General features: G+C 34.9%; 1 protein-coding gene across 4 annotated transcripts in view; it reads right to left on the reverse strand.

The window, feature by feature from the left end:
* sv (paired box protein shaven) overlaps window positions 1-1,500 on the reverse strand; it is a 215,024-nt gene extending 213,524 nt beyond the window's left edge. The window contains exon 1 of one of the 4 annotated variants that reach the window (XM_081987664.1): window positions 1,008-1,500. The gene's annotated coding sequence lies outside the window, so the exon portion shown is untranslated. The remainder of the gene's footprint in view (window positions 1-1,007) is intronic. The other 3 variants (XM_081987657.1, XM_081987659.1, XM_081987663.1) reach the window with 3 other exon arrangements.
* Window positions 1,501-12,947: the final 11,447 nt, after the last annotated feature.

Here is a 12,947-nt window from a genome sequence, read left to right on the forward strand (position 1 = left end):
ACAGAGTCTGAAAGGACAGTCAGGGAGATAATTGACTGTAAAACCCACTTGGAGTAAGAAAATTACTGTTTTAAGCATATTTTTGGAATCCTCATTAAATTCCTTATCCAATAACCTAAAAAACACTACAAAATTTGGTACAGTCAGGGAGAAAAGCGGTGTCAAAATTTGAACTGCCAGAAACACAGCTTGAAAAGACAGTCAGTGACAAAATCGCTTGTAAAACCCACTTGGAGTAAGAAAATGTCTGTTTTAAGAACATTTTTGGAATCCTCATTAAATTTCCTATCGAATAACATGAAAAAACACTACAAAATTTGGTACAGTCAGGGAGGAAAGCGGTGTCAAAATTTGAACTGCCAGAAACACAGTTTGAAAGGACAGTCAGGGAGATAATTGACTGTAAAACCCACTTGGAGTAAGAAAATTACTGTTTTAAGCACATTTTTGGAATCCTCATTAAATTTCCTATCTAACAACCTGAAAAAGCACCACAAAAATTGATACAGTCTGGGAGAAAAGCGGTATCAAAATTTGAACTGAAAAGCTGTATTTGTAATTTACCGGTCAAGTATTCCTGGCAAAGTAAAATATTTACCAGTAAAAGTGATAGTTTGTGAGATATTCTATTAATTATTAGCAGCAAAAATTTGCATTGAATATCTCAAAATATATCTTTCATTTACATTAATTAATAATGTTCGTTAGGTTAGTGTTTCGTCTTTTACTGACCAGAACAAATTGGTTTGTTGATTGAAAGCAATCGCCACATAAAAAGTAAATTACTGTTATTCTTTAAGTAATTTTGCTGAAAAATTTGAAAGGCTTTAAACAATTTTCGTTAAATCGTGAAAGTATTTAACAAAAAGAATTCAATAGCAGATCAGGCAACGGTGAAGTAATTCAAAATTGCCTCTACCACAAAAAGTCCCATTCACAAGTAATTTAATTCAGCCACGTAGCTATTTAAATATTTTTTTCCCCAATAATGTAATTTTACTGCCTACCTGTTAAATGAAACTGTCCGGTAAAACACTTTGGCAAAAAGTATCCTTAAACAGTAATTTTATCCACAAAAACCACTCACAAGTTAGTAAATTACCACCTCATATCACTCTATGGGATAACAACAGTCACCTAGGCGAGAAACTTAATAATTTGGCGGGCCGAAAATACACTTTCCCGCTAAAGTACGACCGGTATACGTAAAATGGGTTCCAAAAGGTACCACTGACGTACTGAAAGCGACTGTACCGGTCAGTGAGTAGCGAGTTACTCTGTTATGCTTGAAGAAATTGTGGTGCACCTGTTACAGTGAGTGGGGGGGTTCTTTTGCTGCTTTTTTACACCCCGCCAGAAGGATGATACTTTGGCGGTACCCGCTCAATAGTTAGTGTTGTTAGAACGACCGTGATGGTACCACGGAACCCGTCACTGAACCGTCCATAACTCGGTGTTTGCAGTACATCTTGTCCTATTTCTTTTGTGGTAATCACACAAATGAAAAATTTGTTTTTTCTCAAAAGTGGTACCGGAATTTTGATTGGGTCATCGAGCTATAAATGTCTCAACTAAATACAAAATGACAAATGAAAAAAAAAAAAATCTGGAAAAAACTAGTTCAATTTACCTTTCAGGACATTTCAGTCTGGCAACCCTGTCAAAACTGTACATCTTGTCCTATTTCTTTTGTAGTACCCACACACATGAAAAATTTGTTTTTTCTCAAAAGTGGTACCGGAATTTTGATTGGGTCATCGAGCTGTAAATGTCTCAACTAAATACAAAATGACAAATAAAAAAAAAATCTGTAAAAAACTAGATCAATTTACCTTTCAGAACATTTCAGTCTGGCAACCCTGTCAAAACTGGTTCCATCGAACTATAAAAGTGGTGAACATACTTGAAAGATGCGCAAAATTGCATTTGACAGCTGATTGAGATATCATAAAGACAGTTTCTGACACAATTCAGCCAATAGAGCTACAAAACTACTAAATATCCTTAGAAAAGGGTCAATTACATTTTATGCTGTTTTGTAGTTCTATGAGTGGGATTTTGACAATTATACAGTTTGACAACATTGTTCAGTCTGTCAACATTGTGACAACTGTCAAAATTTACTCCATTGAGTTCTAAAATTGGTAAATACCCTTAGACAATAGTCAATTATATTTTAGGCGATTTTGTAGTTCCATGAGTGGGATTTTGACATTTTTGACCTTTAACAACATTGTTCAGTCTGTCAACAATGTGACAACTGTCAAAATGTACTCCATCGGTGGAATTTTGACACTTTTGACGTTTAGCAACATTGTTCAGTCTGTCAACAACGTGACAACTGTCAAAATTGACTCCATCGAGTTCTAAAACTAGTAAATACCCTTAGACAACAGTCAATTATATTTTAGGCGGTTTTGTAGTTCCATGAGTGGGATTTTCACATTTTTGACGTTTAGCAACATTGTTCAGTCTGTCAACAATGTGACAACTGTCAAAATTGACTCCATCGAGTTCTAAAACTAGTAAATACCTTTAGACAACTGTCAATTATATTTTAGGCGGTTTTGTTGTTCCTCGAGTGGGATTTTGACATTTTCCGACGTTTAGCAACATTGTTCAGTCTGTCAACAATGTGACAACTGTCAAAATTGACTCCATCGAGTTCTAAAACTAGTAAATACCTTTAGACAACTGTCAATTATATTTTAGGCGGTTTTGTTGTTCCTCGAGTGGGATTTTGACATTTTCCGACGTTTAGCAACATTGTTCAGTCTGTCAACAATGTGACAACTGTCAAAATTGACTCCATCGAGTTCTAAAACTAGTAAATACCTTTAGACAACTGTCAATTATATTTTAGGCGGTTTTGTTGTTCCTCGAGTGGGATTTTGACATTTTCCGACGTTTAGCAACATTGTTCAGTCTGTCAAAAATGTGACAACTGTCAAAATTGACTCCATCGAGTTCTAAAACTAGTAAATACCCTTAGACAACCGTTAATTATATTTTAGGCGGTTTTGTAGTTCCACGAGTGGGATTTTTGACGTTTAGCAACATTGTTCAGTCTGTCAACATTGTGACAACTGTCAAAATGTACTCCATCGGTGGAATTTTGACACTTTTGACGTTTAGGGACGTTGTTCAGTGTGTAACAAATGTAAAAATTGAATCCATCGAGTTCTAAAATTAGTAAATACCCTTAGACAACTGTCAATTATATTTTAAGCTGTTTTGTAGTTCCTCGAGTGGGATTTTGACATTTTTGACGTTTAGCAACATTGTTCAGTCTGACAGTTGTCACAATTTACTCCATCAAATTCTAAAACTAGTAAATACCCTTAGACAACTGTCAATTATATTTTAGGCTGTTTTGTAGTTCCTCGAGTGGGATTTTGACATTTTTGACGTTTAGCAACATTGTTCAGTCTGTCAACAATGTGACAACTGTCAAAATTTACTCCATCGAGTTCTAAAACTTGTAAATACCCTTAGACAACCGTTAATTATATTTTAGGCGGTTTTGTAGTTCCACGAGTGGGATTTTTGACGTTTGGCAACATTGTTCAGTCTGTCAACAATGTGACAACTGTCAAAATGTACTCCATCGGTCCATTGGTGGAATTTTGACACTTTTGACGTTTAGGGACGTTGTTTAGTCTCTAACAAATGTAAAAATTGAATCCATCGAGTTCTAAAACTAGTAAGTACCCCTAGAAAACAATCAATTATATTTTAGGCGGTTTTTTAGTTCCACGAGTGGGATTTTGACATTTTTGACGTTTAGCAACATTGTTCAGTCTGTCAACAATGTGACAACTGTCAAAATTTCCCCCATCAATCTACAAAACCAGTAAACACACCACCAAATGGATATCAATCATCTTTTTCTGGTTTTATAGCTTCATTAATGAAATTTTGACACTTTTGACGTTTAGGGACGTTGTTCAGTCTGTTCAAAATGTAAAAACTCGAACCATCAAGTTATAAAACTAGAAAAAAAAACCTTTTACAACTCTATTAGTGGGAATATGACACTTTTGGTACGTTTCAAACGTCAATAGAAAAGAATATTGCAAATTAAAGCCTGATTTGGACGAAATTTTGGTGCATCTTTCCATTAAATTTCAAATAACTCGCTTCCTTGAAAAATTCAACATTGACACATTAAAAGAGCGGGGATAGTCAATAAATGGGGCTATCACGTGACGTTGCGCAGGCGCGGCTAGGTTGCACCGTTTGACCGCTAGAGGGAGTTAAAGTTGATCCAAGTTTTTTCTAGTTTAGCCTTTTTCTAGCGCCACCTATGTTTACTTACGCACAGTATAAAGCATTGAAACTTTGACAGTTTTATAAATCAAATTTTTACAGCTACCGGGTGTTTCAAAAAAAATCTAATTTTTGTCCCTTTTAACTTAATTACAGCACCCAGTATACAGGGTTAAAAATCTTCTTGCGTACAACAGAAATTTAGCCTAGAAACATATACAGGGTGTACTAAAAATTAAAGTAAAATAAAATGACATATTACACTCAAACTTGTTACTTTGTTACGTCATTGCAATTTGGTTTGATTTTTGCCATATCCATGCGAGTGCTTTTGTGCTAAAAATATTCAATGACAGTTCCCTAACCTAACTTAATTTTGTCATCTGTCAAATTGACAGTTTCTTTCTGACACACACTGTATATGTATGAATGCTGCGTTTCGCCAGTGTATTCGACCATCTTCAGTCAGTAGAGGTTAGGTCAGTGTGCGGTAAACTAAGATTTTGCGCACACACGTGTCATCCGCATATAAGTTTGTGATTGGTCAGAAAAAGCGGTTTACTTTCTTTTTTGACCAATCACAGAGAGTAATTGAAATATTTGCCTAAAAATGTGTGGCAATGGTTGACCAATCAAATTTTTTGCCTTGAATTACCGAATATTTGGTACCCAAAAACCCAAACTACCTGGTTAACGTGACTTTTGACAATCCGACCGCAACCGATCGAAACTTGTGCTTACATAACCTGAAAAATTCGAAAATTACGTCATTCCAACCAAATATTGTACCGCGGTGCTTTATGACACGCCTCGATCGAATCTGATTGGTCGCGCACTTTTACCACCTCCTTTTCGGTCGGGTACCTTGTCGCGCGAACAGAATTCGGCGGTACCCAAAGCAAGAGGTCAAGTCGTACCCGTTGCTATTGGCAACCGAAACGATTTCGGCTGCCCGTTAGACAGGAAACGTGATGAGACTAAATACGCCTTCTTTTTCAACCTGCGGTACCACCCGCACCAATTCTACGTGTGGTACCGCAATCAGATTGCCATGACGTCAATTTAATCCTAATTATCCCAAAAACTGCTGCATTTTCGATGGTTTTGGCTTTTGAAAATTGGTCATTTTGGAACCTCGTCTGTATTTCAGTTGCTATTGAAGTTATCAAAAAAGAAGAAGAAGTTTTGACGTAGAATCCAATGGCGTAGTCAGTTTTTTTCCATTACGTTTAGTTTCTGACATATGACAGTAAATTATATTTTTTTAAATGGAACACCCATTTAATTCTGTTGATTTTTACTTTACTTTATAAGTTTGTGAACGTTAATCTTGGTAATTAGAAAAAAAGCGTTTCCTTAACAAAAAAGTGCTAAATAATTTGTATAAAAATACCCACAGTCGAATCAAAATTTGGCTATGTTCATATTAACATGTTACATGTCGTTTATAAACAGTTTTTTCAACTTCTACCTTAAAAATAGTAGAAAATAGAAATAAAAGGTAGAACTGTTTGTAACTTAGATTTTTTAATAAGATTTATTAAAAATATTTAATCTTCTGATGTGTTAGTTTATATGATTTCCGATTTTGTTTGGTATTTTAGATATTGGCCTTTTTTTAGCTTAGCAAAGGCCTTTTTTTTAATATAACAGGATTAACCTCTACAAACTTATATGTTATAATACACCGTTGAAAAGGTAAAAATAAACAGAATTAAATGACGTAAAAATATATAGGATGTTCCATTTAAAAAAATGTAACTTACTGTCATATGTCAGAAACTAAACGGAATAGAAGAAAACTGACTACGCCATTGGATTCTACATGAAAACTTCTACCGGAAACCGTTTTTCCTTTTTCGATAACTTTAAGAGCAAATGAAATACTGAAGAGGTTCAAAAATGACCAATTTTCGAAAACCCCCCCGTATCTCTGACGTATTAATATACAGGGTGTCCCATTTAAACTACTTGCAATGAAAGCTTGTTGTAGAAAGTAAAAGGCAATTTAACTCTAAATATCTCAGAAATGGTGTACTTTTTGTACAGCACTTATAAGTGCAGACTAGAATGACGATGACTAATATACAGGGTGTCCCATACAAAATAATTCAAATACTGGTGCTACTTTTACTTCGATGCTTTTCTTATTTAATCACACTGTATTATACCGAGTGGATCAGATTTATTTCCAGATCATCCATATAGAATTCCATTGATTTATACGTCTGGCAACAGTCTGACTGATTTACAGAGTGGCTCAAATAAGTTGCCAAGTCACGTGACAATGAAATTTGTGAAATTTGATTTTTTGATGATTTGTAGATGATTTAGTGTCTACTTTGTAGTGATGGGTAAATTACCAGTAAAGTAAATAGTTTAGTTTACCAGGAAAATTTGGCTGGTAAATTACAAATACTGAGGTCCTAGCAGTTTAAATTTTGACATCGCTTTTCTCCCCGACTGTATCAAATTTTTTAATTTTTTCTCAGGTTGTTGGATAGGAAATTTAATGAGGATTCCAAAAATGTGCTCAAAACAGTCATTTTGTCACTCTAAGTGGGTTTTACAGGCGATTTTGTTCCTGATTGTCCTTTCAAACTGTGTTTCAGACAGTTTATACTTTGACACCACTTTTCTCCATGACTTTACCTGATTTTGAAGTGTTTTCTTATGTTATTAGATAGGAAATTCGATGAGGATTCCAAAAATGTGCTTAAGAACATGATTGGGTCACTCCTAGTGGGTTTTACAGACGATTTTGTTCCTGACTGTTCTTTCAAACCGTCTTTCAGACAGTTTATACTTTGACACCACTTTTCTCCAAGACTTTACCTGATTTTGAAGTGTTTTCTTATGTTATTAGATAGGAAATTCGATGAGGATTCCAAAAATGTACTTAAAAACATGATTGGGTCACTCCAAGTGGGTTTTACAGACGATTTTGTCCCTGACTGTCCTTAACAGTATTCAATTTTCAAATTACAATTTCACTGATTTGTAAATTTGTTGCACCAAATGGTTTTTCCTAAATAACTCAAAAACTGTAAAAATTAGAAAAAAATTGCAAGAGACTAAAAATGTTCCTAATCAACTCCTTAACCCAACACCGTGACTTTGCAGGACAGTTTTTGCTTCCAGTATACAGGGTGTGCATGAAAATTATGGTAGTTCGATATTTTGGTCACCATGTAGGCAATTTTTAAGATAGAATTTTTTGCTTTACACCACCGAAAAGTGGAACTCAAGACGGTTAATTTGAGTGGTTAAACCTCCCTGAACTCCCAAAAATAACTGAGTTACAGGGTGTTCAAATTTCAGATCACAATTTCAACTGATTAACATATTTGTTGCACCAAAGCAGGTTTTTCTAAATAACTCAAAAACGGTGAAAGTTACAAAAAAATTGTACGGAATCAAAAATGTTTCTAATCAACTCGTTAACCCAACCCCGTAAGTTTTCAGGACAGTTTTTGCTTCCAGTATACAGGGTGTGCATGAAAAGTATGGTGGGTCACTATTTTGGTCACCATATAGGCAATTTTTAAGATAGAATTTTTTGCTTAATACCACCGAAAAAAGGAACTCAAGACGGTTAATTTGAGTGGCTAAACCTCCTTGAACTCCCAAAAATAACTAAGTTACAGGGTGTTCAAATTTCAGATCACAATTTCAACTGATTAACATATTTGTTGCACCAAAGCAGTTTTTTCTAAATAACTCAAAAACAGAAAAAGTTACAAAAAAATTGAAAGAGACCAAAAATGTTCCTAATCAACTCCTTAACCCAACACCGTGAGTTTGCAGGACAGTTTTTGTTTGCAGTATACAGGGTGTGCATGAAAAGTATGGTGGGTCACTATTTTGGTCACCATATAGGCAATTTTTAAGATAGAATTTTTTGCTTAATACCACCGAAAAAAGGAACTCAAGACGGTTAATTTGAGTGGCTAAACCTCCTTGAACTCCCAAAAATAACTGAGTTACAGGGTGTTCAAATTTCAGATCACAATTTCAACTGATTAACATATTTGTTGCACCAAAGCAGTTTTTTCTAAATAACTCAAAAACAAGGAAAGTTACAAAAAAATTGTAAGAAACCAAAAATGTTTCTAATCAACTCCTTAACCCAACCCCGTAAGTTTTCAGGACAGTTTTTGCTTCCAGTATACAGGGTGTGCATGAAAAGTATGGTGGGTCACTATTTTGGTCACCATATAGGCAATTTTTAAGATAGAATTTTTTGCTTAATACCACCGAAAAAAGGAACTCCAGACGGTTAATTTGAGTGGATAAACCTCCTTGAACTCCCAAAAATAACTGAGTTACAGGGTGTTCAATGTTCAGATCACAATTTCAACTGATTAACATATTTGTTGCATCTAAATAGTTTTTTCTAAATAACTCAAAAACAGGAAAAGTTACAAAAAAATTGCAGGAGACCAAAAATGTTCCTAATCAACTCCTTACCCCAACACCGTGAGTTTGCAGGACAGTTTTTGTTTGCAGTATACAGGGTGTGCATGAAAATTATGGTGGTTCACTATTTTGGTCACCATGTAGGCAATTTTTAAGATAGAATTTTTTGCTTTACACCAGCGAAAAGTGGAACTCAAGACGGTTAATTAGAGTGGCTAAACCTCCTTGAACTCCCAAAAATAACTGAGTTACAGGGTGTTCAATGTTCAGATCACAATTTCACCTGATTAACATATTTGTTGCACCAAAGCAGTTTTTTCTAAATAACTCAAAAACAGTGAAAGTTACAAAAAAATTGTACGGAATCAAAAATGTTCCTAATCAACTCCTTAACCCAACCCCGTAAGTTTTCAGGACAGTTTTTGTTTGCAGTATACAGGGTGTGCATGAAAATTATAGGGGTTCACTATTTTGGTCACCATGTAGGCAATTTTTAAGATAGAATTTTTTGCTTTACACCACCGAAAAGTGGAACTCAAGACGGTTAATTTGAGTGGTTAAACCTCCTTGAACTCCCAAAAATAACTGAGTTACAGGGTGTTCAAATTTCAGATCACAATTTCAACTGATTAACATATTTGTTGCACCAAAGCAGTTTTTTCAAAAATAACTCAAAAACGGTGAAAGTTACAAAAAAATCGTAAGAAACCAAAAATGTTCCTAATCAACTCCTTAACCCAACACCGTGAGTTTGCAGGACAGTTTTTGCTTGCAGTATACAGGGTGTGCATGAAAAATATGATGGTTCACTATTTTGGTCACCATGTAGGCAATTTTTAAGATAGAATTTTTTGCTCAAAACCACTGGAAAGAGGAGCTCAAGACGGTTAATTTGAGTGGTTAAACCTCCCTGAACTCCCAAAAATAACTGAGTTACAGGGTGTTCAAATTTCAGATCACAATTTCAACTAATTAACATATTTGTTGCACCAAAGCAGTTTTTTCTAAATAACTCAAAAACGGTGAACGTTACAAAAAAATTGCAAGATATCAAAAATGTTTCTAATCAACTCGTTAACCCAACACCGTAAGTTTTCAGGACAGTTTTTGCTTGCAGTATACAGGGTGTGCATGAAAAGTATGATGGTTCACTATTTTGGTCACCATGTAGGCAATTTTTAAGATAAAATTTTTTGCTTTACACCACCGAAAATGGGAACTCAAGACGGTTAATTGGAGTGGTGTAACCTCCCTGAACTCCCAAAACTAACTAAGTTACAGGGTGTTCAAATTTCAGATCACAATTTCACCTAATTAACATATTTGTTGCACCAAAGCAGTTTTTTCTAAATAACTCAAAAACGGTGAAAGTTACAAAAAAATTGTACGGAATTAAAAATGTTCCTAATCAACTCCTTAACCCAATCCCGTAAGTTTTCAGGACAGTTTTTGTTTACAGTATACAGGGTGTGCATGAAAATTATAGGGGTTCACTATTTTGGTCACCATGTAGGCAATTTTTAAGATAGAATTTTTTGCTTTACACCACCGAAAAGTGGAACTCAAGACGGTTAATTTGAGTGGTTAAACCTCCTTGAACTCCCAAAAATAACTGAGTTACAGGGTGTTCAAATTTCAGATCACAATTTCAACTGATTAACATATTTGTTGCACCAAAGCAGTTTTTTCTAAATAACTCAAAAACGGTGAAAGTTACAAAAAAATTGTAAGAAACCAAAAATGTTCCCAATCAACTCCTTGACCCAACACCGTTAGTTTTCAGGACAGTTTTTGCTTCCAGTATACAGGGTGTGCATGAAAAGTATGGTGGGTCACTATTTTGGTCACCATATAGGCAATTTTTTAGATAGAATTTTTTGCTTTACACCACCGAAAATGGGAACTCAAGACGGTTAATTTGAGTGGTTCAACCTCCCTGAACTCCCAAAAATAACTGAGTTACAGGGTGTTCAAATTTCAGATCACAATTTCAACTGATTAACATATTTGTTGCACCAAAGCAGTTTTTTCTAAATAACTCAAAAACGGTGAAAGTTACAAAAAAATTGTAAGAAACCAAAAATGTTCCCAATCAACTCCTTAACCCAACACCGTAAGTTTGCAGGGCAATTTTTGTTTGCAGTATACAGGGTGTGCATGAAAATTATAGTGGTTCACTATTTTTGTCACCATGTAGGCAATTTTTAAGATAGAATTTTTTGCTTTACACCACCGAAAAGAGGAACTCTAGACGGTTAATTTGAGTGGCTCAACCTCCCTGAACTCCAAAAAATAACTGAGTTACAGGGTGTTCAAATTTTAGATCACAATTTCAACTGATTAACATATTTGTTGCACCAAAGCAGTTTTTTCTAAATAACTCAAAAACAAGGAAAGTTACAAAAAAATTGTAAGAAACCAAAAATGTTTCTAATCAACTCCTTAACCCAACCCCGTAAGTTTTCAGGACAGTTTTTGCTTGCAGTTTACAGGGTGTGCATGAAAAGTATGGTGGGTCACTATTTTGGTCACCATATAGGCAATTTTTAAGATAGAATTTTTTGCCCAAAACCACTGGAAAGAGGAGCTCAAGACGGTTAATTTGAGTGGTTCAACCTCCCTGAACTCCCAAAAATAACTGAGTTACAGGGTGTTCAATGTTCAGATCACAATTTCAACTGATTAACATATTTGTTGCATCTAAATAGTTTTTTCTAAATAACTCAAAAACAGGAAAAGTTACAAAAAAATTGCAAGAGACCAAAAATGTTCCTAATCAACTCCTTAACCCAACACCGTGAGTTTGCAGGACAGTTTTTGTTTGCAGTATACAGGGTGTGCATGAAAATTATGGTGGTTCACTATTTTGGTCACCATGTAGGCAATTTTTAAGATAGAATTTTTTGCTTTACACCAGCGAAAAGTGGAACTCAAGACGGTTAATTAGAGTGGCTAAACCTCCTTGAACTCCCAAAAATAACTGAGTTACAGGGTGTTCAATGTTCAGATCACAATTTCACCTGATAAACATATTTGTTGCAGCAAAGCAGTTTATTCAAAATAACTCAAAAACGGTGAAAGTTACAAAAAAATTGTACGGAATCAAAAATGTTCCTAATCAACTCCTTAACCCAACCCCGTAAGTTTTCAGGACAGTTTTTGTTTGCAGTATACAGGGTGTGCATGAAAAGTATGATGGTTCACTATTTTGGTCACCATGTAGGCAATTTTTTAGATAGAATTTTTTGCTTTACACCACCGAAAAGTGGAACTCAAGACGGTTAATTTGAGTGGCTAAACCTCCTTGAACTCCCAAAAATAACTAAGTTACAGGGTGTTCAAATTTCAGATCACAATTTCAACTGATTAACATATTTGTTGCACCAAAGCAGTTTTTTCTAAATAACTCAAAAACAGAAAAAGTTACAAAAAAATTGAAAGAGACCAAAAATGTTCCTAATCAACTCCTTAACCCAACACCGTGAGTTTGCAGGACAGTTTTTGCTTGCAGTTTACAGGGTGTGCATAAAAAGTATGGTGGTTCACTGTTTTGGTCACCATATAGGCAATTTTTAAGATAGAATTTTTTGCCCAAAACCACTGGAAAGAGGAGCTCAAGACGGTTAATTTGAGTGGTTCAACCTCCCTGAACTCCCAAAAATAACTGAGTTACAGGGTGTTCAATGTTCAGATCACAATTTCACCTGATAAACATATTTGTTGCAGCAAAGCAGTTTATTCAAAATAACTCAAAAACGGTGAAAGTTACAAAAAAATTGTACGGAATCAAAAATGTTCCTAATCAACTCCTTAACCCAACCCCGTAAGTTTTCAGGACAGTTTTTGTTTGCAGTATACAGGGTGTGCATGAAAAGTATGATGGTTCACTATTTTGGTCACCATGTAGGCAATTTTTTAGATAGAATTTTTTGCTTTACACCACCGAAAAGTGGAACTCAAGACGGTTAATTTGAGTGGCTAAACCTCCTTGAACTCCCAAAAATAACTAAGTTACAGGGTGTTCAAATTTCAGATCACAATTTCAACTGATTAACATATTTGTTGCACCAAAGCAGTTTTTTCTAAATAACTCAAAAACAAGGAAAGTTACAAAAAAATTGTAAGAAACCAAAAATGTTTCTAATCAACTCCTTAACCCAACCCCGTAAGTTTTCAGGACAGTTTTTGCTTCCAGTATACAGGGTGTGCATGAAAAGTATGGTGGTTCACTATTTTGGTCACCATGTAGGCAATTTTTA

Source organism: Ips typographus, linkage group LG10, assembly GCF_016097725.1.
Source record: "Ips typographus isolate SLU linkage group LG10, UJ_Ityp_2.0, whole genome shotgun sequence".
NCBI lineage: Eukaryota > Metazoa > Arthropoda > Insecta > Coleoptera > Curculionidae > Ips > Ips typographus.